This window comes from Hakea prostrata, chromosome 6 (assembly GCF_041222555.1).
Source record: "Hakea prostrata isolate BN-2017 chromosome 6, UWA_Hpros_2, whole genome shotgun sequence".
Lineage (NCBI taxonomy): Eukaryota > Viridiplantae > Streptophyta > Magnoliopsida > Proteales > Proteaceae > Hakea > Hakea prostrata.
Window position 1 is genome coordinate 10507173 of NC_142605.1, and position 24455 is coordinate 10531627.

General features: G+C 42.2%; 1 pseudogene; it reads left to right on the forward strand.

The window, feature by feature from the left end:
* Window positions 1–13198: 13198 nt before the first annotated feature.
* LOC149012226 (universal stress protein PHOS32-like) lies at window positions 13199–15752 on the forward strand (annotated as a pseudogene).
* Window positions 15753–24455: the final 8703 nt, after the last annotated feature.

The window sequence follows — 24455 nt, forward strand, 5'->3', positions numbered from 1 at the left end:
CATCTCGACAGAGGTCGAGGGTCGGACCAGGTATGAACCCGGTCTGATCATAATCTCTCCACATCACGAGCCCCCCAGACCAAGCGTTCAGTCGATCCCGAGGGCTTGGTTTTTAACTGGGTTCGTCGTCAGGTGATAATCTCTGCGTGCTTCATTAAATGTCATATCACATTTAATGCGGTGGTCACTTTTCCTCGAGCGTTGTGAGTGTAAGGCCACATATCTCCTTGCAGTTGATCTGTCGTGGCTCACATCATCCAATCGACGGTTTCCGAACGCCTATTTCGGATTCGTGAGTTCAAACTTTCAAAACGTCTTTCAATCTTGATCGCTGATTTTGAATCAATCTCGATCGTTCGATTCCCGAACACTCGTGCGGGAGTTTTAAAAGCGGTTCGTTGTCTTCGTAGGTTTCATTCTTCCCTGTCTGGAATTTGAACCTTTGTTGTGCGCTTCGCGCCTTCCTGCTCTCAAGCTTCCGTCTCACCGAATCGGTAAGTTTATTGGTCTTTTTCTTTTTGTAGTTTTATCGAAACGAGTAATGGTGGACAATAGGGCTTCTTTAGTACCCGAGTGTTGGTAATAGCAAAGTGATGCTTTTGCTTCTCCTGCTCCCGAACAGATCGGATAGTGATAACAAAACCCTAATCGTCCTCCGGCACGAGTTCGCTGAAGTTTCTCAAAAGGTTTTGAAAGAAAAACCGAAACTTCTCTTCGTCCTTCTCGAGTCTGGATCTTCCAAGATTGTCAAGTCTTCTAGGCAGCCTCAAACCTCCGGGTCCAATGGTGGGCTCTGGCTCCGTTCCCTCCATTTACAATGAGGAAACCCTTCTTTTAGCTGTCCAAGATTTTGATCTTCCTTCCTCATATCAGGTTAGGGCTCCCCACCCCGATGAGAGGGTTGATTCATCCCTTTCGGGTGAATTTTCTCTCGTATATAGATGCACCGGAAAGCGGGGTTCGCTTTCCCTTTTTTAATCCTTTGTTCTCCATGATTCTGAATCATTGGAACATTTGTCCCGGAATGCTCCTCCCCAATAGCTGGCGTCTCATCGTCGGCTTTTTGGGTTTGTGTTTTGAGCTTGGCATTACGCCATCTCTTTCTCTCTTTGTACATTTTCATGTTCTTTCTATCTCCCATCCTCCCGGATGGGTTTTTTCTGTCCAAATGCAATAAGGCTGAACTTGATTGGAGGGGCAGCATCCTTGTCAAAGGAACTTGCCCTTCTAACCACAAAAGATGGCTCGAATGATACTTTTTCTGTCGAGCGCCTCCATCAAATCTTAACTTCCCAACCACCTGGAGGAGGTGTACTTCTTCTTCCGAGAGTAACCGAGGCCTTCCCTTATCCAGAGAAGACGAGGCGGCCATCGGGAAGATCAAATCCATTCCATGGTATCAAGAGATACATGGATTTGAAGTGGAGTATAACTCCATCCTTCAATACTGGGGCTTGGCTCATTGTGAGCTTCTAACCATCATCCTTTAATTTGACTGAAGTGATATGTTTTTAATTCTGACTCTTGTCCTTCTTCTTTGTAGTGCCTCCAAGAATGAACCCTGAAAGCCTGCGGGTGAAAGCCGCTAGGGCCGTTGTGACAGCCGAGCAACGATCGCCCCGGGGTCTTGACCGTAGATCAAGAGGCTTCTCTTCCCTCTCCCGACCCCTCTTATAGGGGTATCGGGAATATCGGCCCGTAGCTGATGCTTGGGGTAAAGGGAAGAAACCGATGGTGGAGAGGTCTAATGTCTCTTCCTCCGCCCGAACCAAGAGGAGGCATGACACAATTGATGCTCCCTCCAACAAAAAATCCAAAGCTTCAACGGATGGTGAGGAGGTCTTCACCCCCGGTGGACCCCGAAGCCGACCGACGGGGTTACTCGGGATCCCGAGAAAGCTGCAGAATGGAGCTCCCTCGGTCTTACTCCTTCGATCGCCGGGAGTTTGAAGCCCTGGATGACACCTCCTTGTTAGTCAATCTACAAGGTACCGGTCTTCTTGCTTAGTTATTTTCTCATAATTCCTTATGACTTCTTCGATATTTTCCGCCTTCCCGGGAATGCTTGTGTTGAGCTTTTATCAACACATGGAAGCATTGAGCCGGGTTGGTCGCACCAGCTCCTTGCTTGCAAACCTCGTGAAGAGAATTTGGCGAAAGCCAATTCTGAAATAGACCGGTGGTGACAGCAGCTGTGCGTGGAGCTGCGCAGAAAAAGCATGAGGAAGAAGTGATCTCCCTCAAGGAGGCCCTCGAAGCGTCGAAGATTCGTGCGTGCCGCTGCCGAGCGCGAGGCCGGGAAGCAAAAAGCAACTGCCACTTTGTTTGGTGACAGGCTTGAAATCAAATGTAGGGAGCTCGAAGAACATCTGAAGTTGGCGATCCCTAGCAAGCCCGAGCATATAAAGCCAGAGCTTCGGAAGGAGTGCATTCGGAAATACCTGAACAGTGTACCTTTCTCCGAGCTGCTAGGTCTCTACAACCTTCAAGCTTATCGCATGGGGCAGAACGACGTTTGGGAGCGAATCCTTGGATCGATCCCTGCCTTCGACACTGCTCCTTTTCGTGAGGTGTGCCACAAAGAGGTCTTTGGGAAAGTTGGTATGGATCTCCCGAACTGGGCTCAGGAAGAAGATGATCCTTTTCCAGCTGACCCTCCATATGAGGCATACCTGACTGACGAGCCGGCACTTCTAGAGGAGAAATCACAAGCCGAGTCTCAAGTTGCTGATGTAGAGGACTCAGCCGATGCCATTCTTGAGGAAGGCTCTTCTCATGATCCGAGAAAAGTCCTCCCGACCAGGGTCCCTCGGGCAACAATGAAGAAAAGGCTTAGGGAGTTATCTTTTTGTACAGATTTACCCTCTATTTAATGAATAGACATTTCTTTCTCATGTTGGCCTTTATATTTCCCCGTCTCCTGCCGAAATCTTGCCTTGAATATCAAAGTATTAATGATAAAACTTATCACTTAACTTTTCATTCCTCGCCGAATAATAATCTTGTAGAAATATTGTGAAGATGCGTTTCGGGAAGATGCATTAATCTTCCCCACTACTTCATTTATTGCAAAGTCCGCACGTTTCCCTTCTGCGAAGTTCAAACGTTTTCTTGCCTTTGTATACCATTCACTGTTTCCAATGAATCGGAAATACATCCATTATTTTAATGGCGGTGCGACGATTGGAGGTATCTCTGCATCAGGTGCTCGCTTCCACATGTTTCCATGTGGCATCCTTCCGACCGTTGATCTTGCTTTCTGCGGATTTCGAAGCGTCATTTCGATCTAGGTCGTCGGTTGTCCTTAGCCTTCAACCGTCGTCTTAATACCTGAGGCTATTTAAAGCCTTCGTGGGTACTCTCCATCTATCCCGACTTCGCAAGTTAGATTTGCTAAAGTGCTAAAGCGACCTTTCGTCCTTCGGCTCGCTTCCGTATTCCTCGTACTCCAACAACAGCTCTATCAACTTCGAACAAGTGAGTTTTTTGATTACTCATCTCTTTCCCCACTTCCCCCCGAGTAAACCGCACGGTAGTTATACTTGGGGTTTAGTTTGTTGTTTTGTCAGAAGTTATAGAAAGCTAGGGTTTCCCCCTTGTTGTTGTCGTTTGTTTCTGTACTGATACGGCTTGTTTTTTTGCATAGTGGCTCCCAAGATCAACCCGAACTTTATCAGAGCAAAATCTTGCAAGAAAATCTTTCCGTCGGTGGTGGTTGGGGCCGGTGCGGTGGTTTCAGCTAGTGAATCCTCCAAGCGTAAGGCGATCGCTGCCGGTGAATCTTCAAGTCGGATTCCCGCAGTTTCGTTGATGCCGTCCCTGCGCCTCCTTTGCCCGAAGTGATCGCTCGTCTTTCCCAGGAAGATCTTGATCACTCCGTTGTCAATGGTGCTGCCGGCGCTCCTGCTGGTGAGCTTTGTTGGTGCACCCTCGAAGGAGACTCTTCGGGCATCCGAGGCAACTATGTTGGCGTCGATGAAGGTGTGGTCCCAGCAGGTGCTGCTCCTATTTCTAACTCTAGTGCTTGTTTGGCATCCTCCTCCTCTCCTTCCAAGTTGGAGAATTTTGCCACTAGGAAGCGCCGTCGGGTGACAAGTGATGCAGCTCATCCTTCTCTTGGTGTAGCTCATCCTTCTCATCCTTCGCCTGAATTAGTGTCAAACGAGTTTGAGAGCGTTGGAATGGTGTCTTGCTGCTCGAATGACTTCGAGAGCGCGCAGTTCTTTCCAAACTTCCGGATGAAGTCTTTACGAAGTCACTGGTGATGTAAGTCTTTCTTCATTATCCTCCGATTCTGAAAAATTACTTTTCTCGCTCCTCGCTAACTCGGAAGTTGTTTGCAGGAGTCTTCTTTGGTAACTTCCACAACCAAGTGGAAGCAGTTTCTAGGCTCGATAGATTGAGCAATGAAGTTTATAGGCTTCGGAAAATCTTTGAAGCTAAAGATGTTGAGATTGCTCACCTTCGGAATCTAGCTTGGGAGGTGGCGAGGAGAAAAAAATTCGATGGTTGGTCGTCTTCGGTCGGACTTGGATGATGCCGGGAGAAGATCCGGCGATCGGAGCGAACAGTTGGAAAGTCGGGAGCTAAAGGATCGAAACGTTACCCGAAAGGCAAGCTGTCGTTCCTTTGCCCGAATTCCTTCCAAGCGATGTTCGCAGAGCCTGCGTCTTCAAGTATTTACACAAGTAAGCCTTTTGTTGATATGCTAAATGCTTATAACTTGCAAAGGCGTACCGGGATGGTGAGAACGAAGTATGGGAATCAATATTAAGGAAGGATCCTCATTTTGATACGACTCCCTACAAAGTCTTGTTTGCCATCCTAAAGTATTTACCGACACCGGGTATTCCTCCTCCCGACTGGACCAAGGATAAGATTGATCCTCCACCTTCCGATCCAGATATTATGCAATATCTGGAAGATTCTCCTGTTTATTCTCCCCTGGAAGAAGTCAATTATGACGAGCTTGTACTGAATGCGAGTTTGGTCGAGGACCATACTTCTCCTGGACAAGCTGGACAAAGAGTATGAAATTGCGGAGGATTTTATGCATACCAAAATATTTTTGTAATCCTCATTTCTTCTCTTCTTTTCCTTGAATCCCCACCAATGGTTGACTCATATGTTTGTTCTAGCAAAGTCGCGTCGATCTTGTATAACTTCTTAACAGTCACCTATGATGACTTTCTTTTTTGATCGAAGATTGTATCCAGCTCTTGTAATTGTTTTGATACTGGCCTCTTTGGATCTTTTGAAGAAATAAGAAATTACTTTATCTTGAACTTTGCTAGCCACTTGAATCGCCGTTGCATTAGGTCTTAGTTGTTTGAAACAATGCCTTTACTTAAGGATTTCCGGAGAAATACAATAAGTCTGAGAAGGAACTCACTCAGGTTTTAAACCGATGCCTTTACTTAAGGATTTCCGGAGAAATACAATAAGTCTGAGAAGGAACTCACTCGGGTTTTAAACAGATGCCTTTACTTAAGGATAATTCAAAAATGCAATAAGTCTTGAAGGAACTCACTCGGGTTTCAAACCGACGCCTTGCAAAAGGAACTCACTCGGATTTTCATCCGATGCCTCGACTTAAGAAAGTTCGAAAAATTTCCATAAGTGTTGAAGGACCCACACGAATTTTCATCCGATGCCTTATAGTTGGATCTTGTTCTTAAATGTGGTGTATGATGCCCAAAAATTGCATTGATTGAGTTGAAAATGATTACATCGCGAACAAAATTGAAATCATCCTCAAGGATAAAACTTTTTGAGATGCCTAGCATTCCACGAACGATCCAACTCTTTCTGGGTATTGATGTTCTTCAGCCTGTAAGCTCCTGAACCGACCGGTTTCACAACCATATAAGGTCCTTCCTAGGAAGGGTCCAATTTTCTTTGGTGACGCGGGTCGGAAGCTAGGGTGTTTCTCAACACCAAATCTCCGGCTAAGTACTGACGATTCTTCACTCGAGTATTATAATGAGACGCTATCCTTCTTTGATAATGTTGAATTCGTGCTATTGCCTTTGCCCGAACTTCGTCCAACAAATCAAGACTATCAAGCAGTCCTTGTTCATTTGCTTTTTCCTCGAACTCACGATCCCGTAACGTCCCCGCCATTATCTCCACTGGTGCCAATGCTTCGGATCCATATGCCAACCCGAATGGAGTTTCTCCTGTGGGTGTTCGAACCGTAGTTTTATAAGCCCACAGTACATTATGAAGTTCTACGACCCAAGAAGCTTTGTCAGCTTCGAGTCTTCTCTTTATTCCTTCCAGTAGCGTTCGGTTAGTAACCTCTACCTGTCCATTGCTTTGGGGGTATGCCACTGAGGACATACGATGCTCGATCATATATGTTCCACAGAATTGCTCAAATTGTGGATAGTCGAACTGAGTACCATGGTCAGTGACAATAATCTTTGGAATCCCAAAGCGATATATGATTGATTCAAGCACAAATTTCTCCACTTTTTTCTCAGTAATTGCCGCCGGTGCACCGGCTTCTACCCATTTTGTGAAGTAATCAATTGTTACTATCGGATATTCCCGTCCCTTCGATGCCTTGGTGAATTTGCCCATGATATCAATTCCCCACATTGCAAAGGGAATGGGATTTAGAATTGAAGTCATAGTTTCCGCCGGGCGCTTCGATCTTGTAGCATGAATTTGACAATTACCACATCGACGAACGTACTCCATAGCAGCCTCTTGGACCTTAGGCCAATATAACCCAAGTCTTAGAATTTTGTGGGCCAGGGCTCGGCCACCCATGTGAGCTCCACAAATTCCTTCATGAACCTCAGCCAAAGCTGATTTTGCTCCTTCGGGGCCTATACATCTCATAAGGGGTCCAGCATAAGATCTCTTGTATAGTCTCCCATTCGAATGACAAATCTAGCTGATCGAATCTTGATCAACCTTGCCTCTTTGGATCCTCGGGTAATTTGTCATCCCTTAGATACTCGATTATTGGATCCATCCAAAGCAACGTTCGCTTCAATATAAGAAATTTATTTCTCATGATAACTTGGAAAAGTTATCTCTTCAATGTAGACCGAAGGGTCTAGATTCTTTTCCTTGGCATTGGCTAGTCGGGATAGCTCATCCGCGCACACGAATTTTCATTCCTCGAAATCCGAGATATCTTCAAATTCCGAAATTGGTTTTGAAATGCCCGCACTATCTCTCGATATTTCGCAAGCGTGGTTCTTTAATGCCATACTCCCCCTGGACTTGGTTGACTATAAGCCGAGAGTCACTATAAATAGTAACATCTGGAATAGATAATGCTTTTGACAACCGAAGTCCCGCTATCGAAGCCTCATATTCTCGCTTCGTTATTACTTGCATCAAATGCGAATCTCAAAGCATATCGAATAATAAATCCTGCTGGACTTTTTAATAGAATTCCAGCTCCTGCTCCATCTTTATTACTCGAACCATCCACATATACCTCCCAAGTGGTTGGTATAATGGGATCCTCAATGGTGGGTTCCATTGGTGCAGTAGTTTCTACTACAAAGTCGGCTAGTGCCTGAGCCTTGATTGCAATTCTGGGCTTAAAGCTCACTTGGAACTCGCTGAGCTCAACCGACCAGGACACCATCCTTCCGGACAAATCGGGTTTGTTAAGAACTTTACTAAGAGGAAAAGTTGTAAATACCTCAATTGGATGAGCTCGAAAATATGGCCTTAGCTTCCTGGCGGCCATCATGAGAGCAGAGCTCGCTTCTCAATCTGCGAATATCTCGTCTCCGCATCTAGCAACACGTGGCTTACATAGTAAATCGGCCACTATTTTTTATCTTTTTCCCGAACAAGTACTGCACTGACCGCAGAAAGGGACGTCGCTAGATATAGCTGTAATATTTCCCCCTTCTGCGGTCCGGACAGGATCGGTGGTTGTCCAAGTGCTTCTTTTAATTCCTCGAAAGCTTTTACGGCACTCTTCGATCCACTTTGCTTCCTTACTGCCCTTCGGGTCTTTAAGTGCCTTGAAGAAAGGCAAACATTTTTCTCAGATTTGGAGATAAATCGATTTAAAGCAACAACTCTCCCTGTCAAACATTGTACATCCCGAACGGTTTTGGGAGCCTCCATATCAATCAGAGCTTGTATTTTGGCAGGATTAGCCTCAATTCCCCTCTGTGATACCATGAAGCCCAAAAATTTGCCCGAGTTTGCCCGAGGAGACTCCAAAGGCACATTTTTCTGGGTTTAGCTTCATTTGATGTTTCCGTAGTACTGAGAAAACCTCAGTCAAATCTGCAATATGATTTGCTTTTGTAAAGCTTTTCACTAGCATGTCATCAACATAAGCTTCAACATTCTTTCCTATCAGCTCTTTGAAAATCTTGTTGACGGCCCTCTGATATGTTGCTCCTGCATTCTTCAGGCCAAAAGGCATGACCTTGTAATAATAGCTCTCACGATCAGTCATGAAAGCCGTATACTTCTCATCCTCCTTATTCATAAGGATCTGATTATACCCCGAGTAGGCATCCATGAAACTTAAAGTTTCATATCCTACAGTTGCATCTATCAAGAGGTCAATCCGAGGCAACGGGTAGCAATCTTTTGGGCAAGCTTTGTTTAGGTCCGTGTAGTCTGTACACATCCTCCACTTCCCATTCGCCTTTTTTACCATTACCACGTTGGCCAACCAAGTTGGGCACTCAATTGGTTCTATGAAACCAGAATTCTTAAGTTTTTCAACTTCGCTTCGAACGGCTTCATACTTTTCAATGGAGAAATTTCTTCTTTTTCGTATCCTTGGTTTCGCCTTAGGGTCTATCCGAGTTTGTGCTCCGCAATGGCCCGATCGATTCCGGGCATGTCCTCAGCAGACCATGCGAATACATCTTTATTCTGCTGAAGAAATAACTTCAACTCATCTTTAAACTCTTCCAGCTGTTCAGACCCGATATAAGTAATCTTTTTCTCATCCTCGGTACATAGCTGGATTTGCTCTAGCTTCTCCACTGGTTTGGGTCTTTGCATCTCTGTCTCTTCCCGATCATCTCGAACTTCTATGGGGAGGGCAGTTACCTTCCTCGGGCCCTCCTTGTCTTTTAAATAGGCAACATAACACTGCCGAGAGATCTTATGGTCAGAGGAGACTTGACCAATTCCCATATCAGTCAGGAATTTTATCTCAGGTGTTTTGTTGAAACAATAGCACCTATCTTGGATAAAGATGGTCACCCGAGGATCATATTATAGGCTGGTAGTTCCCGAACCACCAAAAAATTGATTCGGATAGTTGTTTCCTTAGGAAAACTTCCAATGGATAAATCCAACTGGACCGATCCTTCCGCCACTGCAGATGACCCTGCAAAGCCATATAGATGTGTGGATGAAGGTTTCATCAAGTCCTGATCCACCTTCAATTTTTGATACACTTCGTAGGAAATTAGGTCAGCTGCAGACCCTGTATCAATCAAAACTCAATGCACTTCCCGCCGTGCAATCTCTACCTTGATGACTATAGCATCATCATGAGGTAAACAAACATCTCTTTCGTCTTCCTCGCTAAAGGTGATAGAATCTTCACCATTCAGCTTCTTCCGCTTCTGCGTCTCTCCGGTTCCAACAAATTTGGATTTTGTTTTCAGACTCCGGAGTGATTCGGGCTCTGGTCCCCCGAAGATGGTAAGGATCGGTGACCGAGTAGCTTCAATCACCTCCTTCCCTTTCTTAGACTTCGGGGCCTCCCTTGATCGTTCCGAACTAATCGAACGATCCCTTTTCGGAGCAGCCGCACGTGGCTCACGTGGCTCCTCCCTTCTCCTGCTAACAAAACTGGACAGATGTCCCTGAGATATCAATCTCTCAATATCTGCCTTCAGATGACGACAGTCATTAGTATAATGACCATAGTCCTTGTGGAATCGGCAATACTTTTCCCGATCTTGCTGCTCTCCGGGTTTCAAAAGAATTTTAGGCGGCCACTTTAAAGTATTTTTTCTTTTGAGGATATTCAAAATATCAGCCCGAGGAGCATTCAATGGAGTGTACTCACTTTTACCGGGGGACCTTTGGCGCCAAGGCTGGGATTTTCCAACCCGATCGCGAACATTTTTCTTTGGCTTCTGCTTCTGCTCAGGAGCCTTTTGTTCCTTATTGGAGACTTTATTATCTCCTTGGCGCGCATCTAGAATCTCCATGACTTCAGCACGCTTCGGCATCTCTCGTACCAACTCAAGCATAAGTCGCAGGCATATCCCGTAGTAATAACTCCAGGAGTTTCCGATTAGTGAGTCCCGTGAATAGAGCGATTCGGCTACTTGTTCATCCAAATTTTCTATCTCCATCGTCACTTTGTTGAATCTTTTCAGAAACTCTCTGATTGATTCGCTCTTTCCTTGTTTGATAGTAAACAAGGTTTCTTCCGTTTTCTTGACCTGTATCCCACTTTGGAATCGTCCTATGAATTGGCGCGCCAATTCGTCAAAGTTTACGATCCTTCCAGAGGGGAGGTTAGAAAACCACTTTTGTGCTGCTCCAGTTAGAGATGAACCAAAAACCTTGCATAAAATTTCATCGAATTACTCGAAAGCGCCATGGTCCGTTGGTAATAGCCGATGTGAGCTGTTGGATCTCCGGAGCCATCGAATGTTGAGAAGGTAGGCAGACGGAAGTTATGGGGAAACCGATATCCCACAATTGGCTCAGCAAAGGGAGTCTTCCGAATGACTGAATAAATATCCTCAGTTATTCTTCCCTTAGCCAACTGCCCTAATTTCTCATTGATGTTGGCCAATTCTTGACCAATCTGGGTCGGGTGATCTTCAGCAATATGATCACGACCTCGATTAACACGATCATCCCGTGCTACTCGATCATCACGAACAGCCCGTCCTTCCCGAGCATTCCTCTCGTCGCGAATCGCTCGATCATCACGAACGGTTCTTCGACGGTGGGTGAGTGAGTTCTTACCCCCGTATCCAACCTTGTGTTTGAATCAGTTGTACTCTCTTGCGGTCCGTCGAACCGATCGTCTCGCCTCGGTTGATCTCGATCCCTCCGAAGTCCTCGGTCTCCTTCACGGAAATTCTGATCAATATTCCGGTCTTCACGGTCTCGGTCACGTGGCAATGCACGTCTCCCTGAATCGCGCCGATCAGGCTCTTGTGGTAAAACCACTCGTGTGGTGAGCATGCGGAGTGCTTGGCTCACCTCCAAGAGTTGAATCTTTACCTGATCCAATTGATCTTGGATTGTATCAGGAGGAGGATTACGTCCTCCCTGGCCACCATCCACCTCGATAGGATTTTGGCTTTCCGGGGAATATCTGGATTATTCACTCCCGGGGATCCGAACACCGGAATTGCGTTGTGCAGCGGCTGCTGCGGCTGCTGATCTAGTCACCATGGCTTTTCAAGTCGATTCCCACAGACGGCGCCAATTGATGCGTCCAAAATCTGCTCAACCCTTGGATCTCCGCGTGATGTCCTGCAAAACGAAAGCGTCAGATGTGGCCCGACCGCTGGGGTCGGGAGTCCACCTCCGAAGGCTAAGTCAGTTGATGAACTTAATCACAAACGGCTTTGCTAGAAGCGCGAGCTAAGGAATGAAGAAGCGGGAAAGGTGATCTAGATAGCAGATCGCTGATAGTTTAGGTCTATCAGTATGTATCTGAACCTGAGTCTCAGATAGTATTCTTTTTCCCTCCCCTCACCTTGTATGGTAGTGAGGTTTATATAGAGTGTACCTTCGAATCTCCTTCGTTGGATGCACTTGAGCCTTCCTCGGGTAGTCGTTGGATCTTATCAGTGAGATCCGTTGAGCAATAGACTTCTACTAGTTTGGGCTAGTAGAGGACTCTTGAGATAACCTTTAGGTTATGCGATGTTTATCCCTTCGATAATGATTATTTGCAGCCGTCAATTCGAGTCTGCCATCATTAGGGTGATTACCCTAATCCATAAGTATGATTAGGGCACGCTTGCAGCCGAATAAGCTTTCTTCTTCAGCAAGCCATCTTCTGGATCTGGTTCGCTCGGGAGCGAATCGGTTCTCTCCGTCTCGACCGGGGTCGAGGGTCGGACCAGGTATGAACCCGGTCTGATCATAATCTCTCCACATCAATAGTCAATACATATTTTTATAAAAAATAAAAATCATACTTTTTCCCTCTTTTATCTCTTATTCACAATCATTTTCTTGTACTTATTTTTTTTAATTAATCATAATAGAGAATGAGAATTGATACCAAAAAGAGCCTCAGTAAATGAAAAACTATTCTTCTACATATATCCACTACATTAGTGTACATCTTTAGGTGGCTATATCTATCATACTTCATACTATCATATCATATCATATCATACTATTATAAAAGCATGAATTAAAGAGAGATGGCTACATTTCTCTTCTCTTAAATGCCCTTATTCATTCAATCTTTTTGACCATATATATATATATACTATTATAAAAGCATGAACTAAAGAGAGATGGCTACATTTCTCTTCTCTTAAATGCCCTTATTCATTCAATCTTTTTGACCATAAAATCATTAATTAAGAACGACCAAAATTGTAATTTGACATGTAATAATATAATTATTGTTATTCTTTAATGAAATTCAACGGTTCATATTCCAAGAGAATTGGCGTCTTGGTTAACTTTTAAACTCAACCTTTTGTATTCTAATAATTAATGTAATATTAATTACCTAAACCTCTTTCTCCGTTTCTCCCTCTCCAAGATCTACCTCCACATCGAGATTCTACCCATGATTCCTTTATTTTCTTCTCTCTCTCTCTATCTTCTCCAAAGTCATTCCATTCCCTATGCACCCTTTCCCAAAGAGAGGATTCTACGACTCTCTTTGGGAAGAAATGGGGAAGAAAGCAGTTCAACAGATTTGAGTTTATTTTCTTTTCTTTACCTTGCGTTGTTGATTAGTGAATAGTGATTTCTAAAGTAACCATTACTTGCAGGTTGCTAAAGTTGTCTCTTCAAATCCACCTACGAAATCAAAAGAAAGGTATTAGCTTTTACACTTAATAAGCAGTTTCGTTGTTCCTGAGGTGTTTATGGTGATCAATTAATGTTTGGGTGCTTTTCTTTTGTTTCGGTTTTAGGTAAGAGGAATGCCAAAGAGAGCTTAGAGAAACTAGTGAGTGCCAAGAAGCAGAAAATAGCTGAGCAAGAGCTTTTGAAGAAACAGAACAGAATGGAGTCAACATTAGAGAAACAACTGATGGTGGTGGGAATCGACAAGAGCGAGAACAGAACAGTTTCTACGCTCTCAAGTGGGTTCTCAATCGCTTCTTTGTGCCCAACCCTACCAATTCCCCTTTTAAGCTTCTTGTTCTTCATGCCAAGCCTTTTCCCACTTCGGTTGTCAGAATCTCCGGACCTGGTAAGCCTTCGCCCTTCTTACCTGCATTTTTCAACTTCTCTCGGTTAAATTTTACTTGTTTGCGTTTCCTAGATAAATGAGTTCCCTTCTGATGTTACTTCGATTTGCAGGACTTGCCGAAGTTTTGCCTGTTGTCCAATCAGATCTCAAGAGGAAAGCAGCTAAAATTGTAGCGAAGGCCAAGGAGCTCTACTAGAGGAAATCTGTAAGAATCAGCCTAATAATGATTATACTCATGAATCCTACCTAATACTCACAAAGAAAAACGGGGGAAATTTTAATCCGACGTCTGAATTTACTCTCTTTATTAAGTTTTTGGATTTCTGAAAAAGGTTAGATTCATATAAGTTGTGATAAAATTCTTATGGCCGTATTTTGTTGTTGACGTCTGAGGGATTGCACGCACACCAGAACTGTTGTTGTAATCACAGTACTTCTTTAGAGCTGAAACGTACATGAAGTACTTTCTTTAAGGTATTTAGACACCCCGAATTGTTGAAGTACTTTCTTTAAGGTATTTAGACACCCCGAATTGTGCAATATGGGTTCTAAAAGTGTCTTCACCCCAAGATAAGTCAGCCCAAACCTTTAAGGTTTACTCAAGGTATAATCAGGTTATGTTCACTGCTTAACAGAATAACAGGGAGAGAGAGAGAGAGAAAGAGGAGGAGGAATTCTGTGTGTCAAGAATGAGCACGAAGCTGTGGGTGAAAGGGTAAGGCTGTGAGGGTATCTTTCAGCTCAATGGCATCTCCACGTATTCACCCAGTAGTGGGCTTTCCAGAATAGGGCCCATGACAAACTAGGCCTTCCGGATCAAGTCCCAAGTCCCAAGTCATATAGATATATTAATATTAATATATATATCTATCTATATAATCATGGCAAGGTCACTATAGGGTATCAAGTAAATTAATAATACCTGGGCTCTTACTATATAAAAACCATATAATCAGATCCTCTCCACCCGATGTGGGACTAAATAAAACCATGGATAAAAGACACAATTAAAATAAATAAAATATTTATATAAAGTTTTAAACATATTTACAACATATTTGTTCCCTGTAGAAGATCGTAAGTGGTAAAACACCTTCTCAACAACCAGACTATCTTTCTATACCCTAGCCAAAAATTTGTTATTCTAAACTGAATCTTGCAATTGTAAAGTCATTGGGAATATCTTCGCTGCAGATTTTAACTTTACAGTAGAGAAAATTTTGATTAAAGTTGTTGATAATTAAGTGTTTTAACCTGGTCATTTTACCATCATACGAAGCTCTGCTGAGCAATTAGATAAATATGCAGGTGGTGGAGGGAGATGCTTGGAATGTTCTCTGTGAGACTAGAAAAACGCCATGCTTCCATGTTGGTGGTAGGCAGTCATGGTTATGGAGCTATGAAAATGTGAGCTTATGATCCTCGAGTATCATTGATTGATAAATGGTAGGAGCAACGAAACAAATTTAGGGGAACCCTATTATTCATCATCGTCTGTTTATTACTTTGAATATCATTTTCTTTTTCATTATCTTGTCTTCATTGTGCATTTCCAACATTTGAATAGTGCCTGAATTTGATTTCATGGCTACCGCAGAACCATCATTAAAACCCTGATATTTAAAGTTGAAATATTATATAAATACTTCTAGAACATGAAGCATATTGCCAAATTTTCTTCTTATGCTATAAACTATGGTCAAATGATATTGTATTGAATAGAGAATTTGGGTAACGAATTCTCTGGGCCGAAATTTTGTCATTATACTATAGACTTTGGACAAATGATATGTATTGAATAGGGAATTTGGCTAATGAATTGTCTGTGTTAATAGGTCTGATGAAAACTCTCATAGTAGAAAAAATCATGTTAAAGTTGAAGGATGAGTTAACAATAAGAATTACTAGGCGCTTCCATCCCTAGAAAGACTTCAGTAATATACATCCAAGGCAAGGGAAATTCGTGGCAGGCATATGAAGCTGCTAGATTTTTCAACTTAATGACAACATTTCTTATCGAAGGGAGGAAGAATTTATTTTAACATGACAGAGTAAGTCGTTGATGTCTAAGCAATGCGTTTTTCATCTTTTCTAGTTTTGCCGGATCAAATTGAAACCAGGCCCCCTTTCTCCCCAAAAAGGACTTGAAGTTCATGCTGACTCTAAGAACTTGCCCACTGGTTAATGTCTTCTATTGACAAAAAAATTGAAAATATGATCCAGGAGTTCTTTGATGCTTTAGTTTCATATTATTACAGCATCAACTGATAATTGGTTGATGACTTACATGACTGTTTTGGGTAGTGTAAGTGACTACTGTACTCACCATGCTCACTGTACTATCATGATTGTGAAGAACACTAAAGCCAAGCACTAAGCTCTCCAGCTAAATGCAGTGGTGATCAATGCCCATTCTATTTATGAAAGTATTCACCAAACATCATAGACAATGTGTTTCAATGTGCAAGTTCAGTGATCATGTTGTATTCTATAGGAACTATGTGTATGAAATATATATATATATATATATATATATATATATATATATATATATATATATATAAAATCGTCCAACTATATATTCTGAAAGAATATTAGGTGGCGTTTGGTTCCGCAATTCCCTGGAACCCGCTTCTGTAGGGAATCCCTTTACACAGCCGTTGACTGACGATTCTTCTTCAGTAGTTTAGGAGATAGGCACCTTTAACTTTACTCCATTACTTAGCTTCTGTTTTCGTTAGAGAGTTATCACCATAGATAAACAGTGCTGTGCCTCACCGACTTTTTCACGGGGCTTTTAGCATTTGCATATCTTATGGTTATCTTCTCAGACTAGTCATCAGGGATTATTATATAATACTAGCCGTCACCGACAGCAGAGGCACGACTGTAGGCATGCTTTAAGGTTATCCAGTCCGAAGATAAGAAAGAAAGAAAATGAATAACAAACTCATACTAGGTATTTTACTCCAGGCCCATCCTAAAAGTTTAAGGAAAGGAACTTACTGAAGGAGGCAGTACTCTTCTCCTTATCTTATGCCGTTGGTCTTCAGTGCTTAGAGGAGGCGAAGAGAGAACATTAGAGAACTCGGAATTTTCTAACATAAGTCTTTTATTGCTTATACTCATTCTGTCTTCTTACAAGTACATAAGCTCGCTTATATAGGCGAGGAAAGTAAGTTGAAATGCAAACTTAAATTAAAGCAAATTAAAGTGAAATAAAAGTTACATAAAAGGAAAAGGCAAATTTACATCCTATGGCTAGCAGGCTCCTGTGTAAATCTGGGTGCCTTTATGTTGCCATCATAAAGGAGACGTGTTAAAAACACGTTAGAAAGGAATCTTTTAGATAAGCATTACATCACATCAAATACCAATGCGTCTTGCAACTTTAATCCGTCAAAATATCTGGTGACGTCATCTTCCTCGAAAAGTGAGACTAATCTATGTGTGGCATCTTCTCCTACCTCTGAAAGAAATGAGGTGGCTTCACAGCTTTGTTGTACGAAAAGCTTATTCTTCAACTTTTTCTTGGTTTTTGCCAAGTATCCTTTGAGTGGATGTACCACCTTCTTCAGCTTTGACTTTGGAGGTTTTTTCTTTGGAAGATTTAACCTCACGTTAAATTGTATGGCATTCATTGCTTTGTAGTAGAGGAGGGTCCACCATCTTCCGCCATTATCTTCTTCATCTACTCGAGCATCGTGTCAATTGACTTGACATATGCTTCCATCTTTGAGTATCCTTGTATCTCAGCATGGGCAAATTGTTGGGCTAGATCGTTCTGGACAATCTGCTGGACCGATTCTTGGGGTTTCCGATTTTTCTGCTCGAAGGCCTTATGAATTTGGGCCTCATTCATCTGGAGGAGATCTTTTGCCTTGAGAAGACATGTTGTAAAATCCAGCTTTTACCTAACCTTGACCCGACCCGGTCATTGTTATGTTTGTAGGTCCGAAGACCCGAAGTGGTGGTAGGAGGGACTTGTGGGCCCTACTGGTTGATGACGTAATGTCGGAACTCCAGTTTATGGACATTGATGATGCTGCTCCTTCCTTGAGTACATTACCAGTGTTAGGTTAGAATCTGCGCACTGATGAAGAGTGAGACAGTTGAGATATCAAACGGACTCCAGTGCAAAATCCGAAGGTACTCCCCAAAACTAGACCTCTTGAGTGAACTGTAGGAGAAAACCTCATGCAAATTGACCTTGTATAGCCCTCCAAGTCCGCACCTAAAGTTGCTGAACTATTCTGTGAAATTCTGCGAAAACTGTTTTGGTCGATACTATTGGTCGATACTATCGACCAAATGTATCGACCAACAAGTTTGCTGAACCCAGATTTAAAGATTCTTGGAATATTCTTTTCTAATTATTTATTCCTCGAGACTGGAGCCCTATTCTCGCGTTTTTAACATCTGGGAACGTGGGAGAGCCTCCCAAGAACTCCTCCTTGGTAGTGGTGAAACATCTTCTTCATCAATCATTGCCAACCACTCCTTCCTACTTTCTTGTTCCACTTTAAAGGTATGACTCTCTCTCTCCTAATCACTTTCTCACTCATCTTTTCTCTATTTTACTGTTGGGACCATGGCCAAGGTGCTGCAACCTTGCATACACCTTGCCATGAACCTTCCAAACCCCATACAATGATGTTTTCACCGATATGACTATGATTGATTCACCTCATGATCATTAACTACACATTTCCATGATTTATTGCTTACCAACTTGCTTTATTTACCAAAACTGAGATGAAGCTCATGAGTAACCTAATCTATACTTTGCATATGTGTTCCATGTTACTTCTAAACGATTCCCTACCTAATCCCCCATGTTTTCCCCTAATTTGCATTGAGATGTAGCCAATGCCATGACCTACAACTCTCAACCTTGATATGTCGATTTGGGGATTTCCAAATGGACCATTGGATTATGAAAGTTTCTTGATAATTAGTGTCCCCATGTTGTGCTTAGACTATCCTCCAAGTTTCGTGTCAATCCGAGACCCGGAAGACCAAATCTGGGCAAGAATCCAAAAAGCCAGCTTGCTGTCCCGGAATTGATGTAAAACCCAGCCCTAACCTTGACCGGGAAACCTTGTTATTTGTAGGTCCAGTGACCCGAAGTAAAGTAAGAAGTCAGCTTTGGGCCATCCCAGTGGAGGACTTGTTGTCTGGCTTTGAATCCATGAGAGTTGATGATGAAGTTCTATTTATGGAAACTGAATCTTGATGAAGATCGGATTAGTTGATGGACTTGGAGTGCTCTCTATCATGGTTTGAAGGCATTTCTACCTATTAGGTAAGTCACTTGATATGTGTGCAAAACCCCTTTAGGATTGGATTTGATCTGGGTCTTCAATTCCCTGTTTTGGAATTGTCTGTCGCATTGGTCGATCGATTGGTCGACTGGACCGATCGACCAATCCACTCGACCAATGAGTGCTGTCTTTGGCAATTAGGTCTTGCTTGCTCTATTTAAGTCCAATCTCGAGTCTACTTCGTATTTTCTGCCTCCAAACTCTTTGGGACGAACCAAAGACCTCTGCAAGTCATCTCCCTTGCATCCTTGGTGATTTTCTTGACGGATCTTCGTCAAAACTCTTCCTTTTGCATCAAAGGTATGTCTACACTCTCATCTTCTTCTCCATCTCTGTTTTTCTTTCCTTTTTGAGTTGAGATAGTAGAGGAGATGCTGCATTCTCTGTTGCAAACATCTCTGGACTTGTCTCTCATGATCTTCCTAAGGATTAATGGCTAATGCAATGATCTTAACCATGATCATTGCAAGCTTTTGAAGGAATCATGATCAAACCATGATCTAGTCTTTGTTTATCTTTTGATTTGAATTCTGATCTCCTTAGATCTACTGTATTGATCATGTTAGTAGTCAATTGCTGTGTTTTCTTTTCATGATCCATGATCTATCAATCTCTAGTTGTTTCTCTTCTACCATACCATGTTTTCTTCATGAATCATGATAATTACATATATGGTAGGTTTTGTTTCCTTATTTAGATTTATGCTCTTAGGTCTATTTTCTTGAAGATCTAAGTATGCTTTTCATGATACCTTTACCTGAATCAATGATTCATTCTCCTATTGTTCTTGCCTTTGATTTCTATCTTGAATTCTTCAAGATCCATGATTGATCTAATTATGGTAACTTTTTGTTTCCTAATTTGTATCTTGATGACTTGATTTGATTAGTGTTTTGAGATCCCCTATATGTTAGGATACTACCAATGTAGTTTACCCCTTGATTAGTACCCTTTTGAACCACCAAATTCGGATTTTATATCTCAAAACTCTGATTTTATAGGCTACTGTCTGCATTGGTCGACTGGACCAGTCGACCAATCCACTCGACCAATGAGTACAGCAACTCCAGAATTGGTTTGTTTTGGATGTTTTGGTATTTTTTCTGTTAGGGATCTTTCCTAATATGTTGTATACACTTGTTCAGGACCTTCTTCTCAAGTTTGTCAAGATCTTACTTGATTTCTTAGGATTCCTTTGCAAGTTATAAAAGGTAAGGATGGTTACTTCTTTAACAACATGAATTGCATATCCTAGTTTCTATATTTGAATCTTGTTAAGTTATTTCTTTAATTAGATTCTTATAATGTTATACTACTGTGGTACTGTCTTGATATCAGTAGCATTACTTATTTATATTGAATTGACTCATGTATGATTTACTTACCAGTTATATACAAATTGATTGTAATTACTGATTTCTTTCCATATATGAAGTTACCATATATGTGATGATATGATTGATGCATGTGTATGCTTAAGTATGGTTTGGAAAGGAGAGGTGTCCTTTTGACACTTCTGTCCTTGGACTACTACGGGAATATTATGGGATGTTTCCGGAGATGCCCTCTGGACACCTTCCTAAACTGTTGGATGACATATCTAGGACTGTCTAGTAGTGTTTGGCTAGGATGTCCCGTTATGTCAGACCCTAATCGGAGGGGTATTGAGACCGAACGACCCGTGGTAGCAATGGGGATTCATGGGCGCTCAAGACCGGTAACCAACCCGTGAGAGGACAGGAATCACATTGTGGGGGCCATTTATTGGTAGGGTTGCATATGGATAGACTTGGGCTCACGGGCGCTCAAGACCGGTAACCAACCCGTGAGGGGACGTGAGAGCTTCCCGTTTACCATATGTGGATAACCAGTAGGGTTGATGAGTCCGTAGTCAGGGACTATGAGGACTCTAGTGTGAAGGATACCGGAAAGGATCGTCAGGGACAAGGAATGGACGTATCTGGATCTGACTTGATGTAACTAAGTAGAAGACTTGCATTTGGCTAGGCTTTACCCTGACATGCGCCGGTACTTAGACCAATGGTTATGTGAGAGAGTGGTGACCTATACCCCCAGCCATGGAATGTCCCGAGGGATGCCGGACCCATTACCAACTGATGATGAGTGATTGAGACTTTCCTAAAGAAGTACGGTGCTATGACTTAAAGCATGTCTGCCAATAGAGACCAGCATATGTAGAGTTAGATTCATACATTCATTGTTTGTTTCATACCATATTGCATTTATGTTTGTTCTGAAATCCTGCCATTTATGTTATTATGGATTTAACTGCCTTACTGAGTTTCTTTGAAACTCATTCCTTTATTGTACAATGTTTGTTAGACTATTCTACAAGTATTGAATATCATGACGGCCCATATGAAGAAGCGCAAGGAGAAGAGGCATATCTCCAGGAAGGTGATTGCGGTTACAACAATTACACTGAAGATCCCGCGAGTGGTTATGCTCCGTACGATGCTTAGTCCGACCATAGAGTGGAAGCGCCCTTGTGCCGTTTATGAGATTTATACTTATAGGGATGTTGTCTATAAAGTTGAGAACAATTTAGTTACCTATTGTACCTGCTACTGGGATTAGATTCTGTCTTGCTTATTCTCTTTTAGAACTACTTTTCCGCTGGTTGTAGAGTGGGATTTCGCCTCACTTTACTTATCTGATTTAGACACTCTGATTTTATCTAGTACTCTGATTTATATATGATTCATTCTTTCCTTATTTGGATCTATGGTTTATCTTCCGCACTTTTATTATTATTGTTCATGATTATGTTATTGTTTATGTGGGAGGTTGATTACTCGATACCTGATCTTCGGGCTGTGGATCACACTCTCGGGTATGCCAGATAGGGTACCGGCTGGGAGGATGTGACAATTGATTTGGTCGATACTATTGGTCGATACTATCGACCAAATGTATCGACCAATAGAGTTGTTGTCAGCAACTTTTGCCTAGTTCTGATTCGTTTGATCTCCAATTATTCTGAACTCTTCTCTAACCTTTCATATATGTTTATTTAGGACTTTAAGGCTATTTGGGCCACTTGCTTGTGATCTTGGACCATTCTCTTCTCCAATTCAAGGTAAGGATAGTTATCGATATAATTACCTAAGATATGGAATTTTGACTTGGCATCCCTAACTTAGTAAATGTAGTTTCTATTTCATATTCTTATCATGTTAGACTTGCTACATATGTCTTTCAACAGTAGCTTTGTGTTTACATTATATTATTTCAATGTCTTATCATGTTTATCAATTTCAATATATGATGACTTATGTCAATGTCATGAATTGAATGTTTATTACGATGTTGTATCTTGTGAACTGATATGATGAACTTGAGCATGTGATTGCTTAAGTATAACTTGGGATTGAGGGGTACCCTACTGGTGCTTCTGTCCTTGGACATCGGAGGGAATAGTATGGGATGTTCTCCGAAGGTGTCCATCGACGCTTCCCGGGTTATTGAATGACATACATAGGACTTGTCTAAATGTATGGCTAGGATGTTCCTATCATATCAGACCCGATTCGGAAGGGCATTGAGACCAAACAACCCGTGGTAGTAGTGTGGATTGTGGGCGCTCAAGACCGGTACCCACTCCGTGAGAGGACATAAATTGCATTACGGTTACTCGAAAGGGGTCATGTATTGGTTGGGTTGCAAATGGCTAGACTTGGGCTCACGGGCACTCAAGACCGGTGAAATGATCCGTGAGAGGGACGTGAGAGCTTCCCGTTTACCATTTGTGGATGACCAATAGGGTTGATGAGTCCGGTGAGTAATATCCGTGACTCTAGTGTGAAGGATACCGGAAAGGATCCCGAGAGGGGAGGAATGGACGTATCTGGAACTGACATGATATGATTAAGTAGATGACTTGCATTGGGCTAGGCTATACCTTGACATGCGCCAATACTTAGACCAAACGGTAATGTGAGAGAGTGGTGACCGAAACCCCCAACCATGGATTTGTCCGAGAGGGATGCAGGACCCAATTTCCCCCGGTGATGAGTGACTGAGACTACCTAAAGAAGTATGGTGCTATGACTTAAAGCATGTCTACCATAGATGACCAGCATACTTAGAATAAAATCATATTGCATTATATGCTTCATATCATATGCATCATGTTATGATTATCTTGTGGTTTATGTGTGATGGAATAACTTCCTTGCTTTGAGTTCTTTTGAACTCATTCCTTTTCTCGTTGCAATATTTTGTTAGGCTATTCTTCAGGTGATTACTCTGATGGCACCCTCCCTGAGGCGGACCCGGATACCTCATACTACTATCCGGAGGCTAGCTACATTGAAGACTTCGGTGACCATACCGAAGAAGATCACCCGGCGTACCAGGGTTAGCCCTGGAGTTGTATGGGAGCAGTCATGTTGGTTCTCCATGGTCCTCACCTTTGAAGAGGACATATCCATTTTGGAGGAGACTTATGAGTAGTTACCCCTTCTTTTTGTGACAGTTAAACTTAGAAGAATTGTAATAACTTTAACTTATCTTCATAACTTGAGACTTGTACTTAACTAGATTTTGACCTCACTTCCGCATGGTGAAGGAGTGGATTCCGCCCACTGCCTTCTTAAATTATCTGATTTGATATTTATTTCCGCACTCTGATTATCCATGATATCTTATTCCTGAATTTTATTTTATTGATTGTAGCTTAATATTGATTGTTCATGATTGTGTTATTGTCAATGTGGCTGATGTGGTCTCTGAACTATGGATCTTCGGGGCTGTGGATCACATCCCGGGTATGCCAGATAGGGTACCGGCTGGGTGGATGTGACACATGTCATCATATCAAAGTTTTCTCGTTCAAGCTTTTTGTTTTTGATTCTCAAGGAATTAACTTCTTCTACCAGCCTTGAGCACTGGGCTTTGCTAGTATCTAGACCTTTAACCAGGTCTTGCATTTCCATCTTTGTGACGGAGCATTCATCACAAGCAACGAGTGCTCCCTTGAAATCTTTCTAGTCTGCTCTTTCAATCTTTGGATCTTTGTAGAAGTTAACTCCAACTGTCCTTCGGGCACAGTCGAACGCCTGTCCCAAATCTACAAATCCTTGGTACAAAGGATTTTTTAAATCTTTAATACACATTGCCACATCAGACCATGATGTATAAACAACATGCATTTTCCCTTTCATCACCACATAGTAGCGATATCTTGTCTGGGATTTTGATTGTGAAATGTTCATCTGGTAACACAAACTGTTCATTGTTGTGGCAAAATAATCTCTTTTGTTTTTATCTGCAGGTGTCTGGACCACCTGATGGTGTGATATCCAAAGGTTATCTAGAACAACTTTATCTTCTGGTCCAACTTCAAGTAGGTTCTTGAATTGGAATCTTGGGTCAATGGTGAACAAATAGTTATGACTGAATTGACATCTTTTCGGGACGTGTTTCTCCTTCAAATTTGGAGAACTGATCTTGACAATTTTATTATCTTTAGTGGTCTGTCCCACTGTATCTTTGATTGCTTCATCGAGCATCTTATCTTTCGCCTTGGATGACGAATCTTTTTCTTTAGCTGGATCAGCCATCTAGATCATGATCAGAACAAAGATCAGAATTATGTAAAGAGATCTGTTCATCTATTGCAATATTCTGAGAACATGTTATTTTGGACAAATAATCTGCAATAAAATTATCAGATCCTTTAACATGATCAAACTTAATATTGAAACCTTTATTAACTACCACGTCTCGAAACA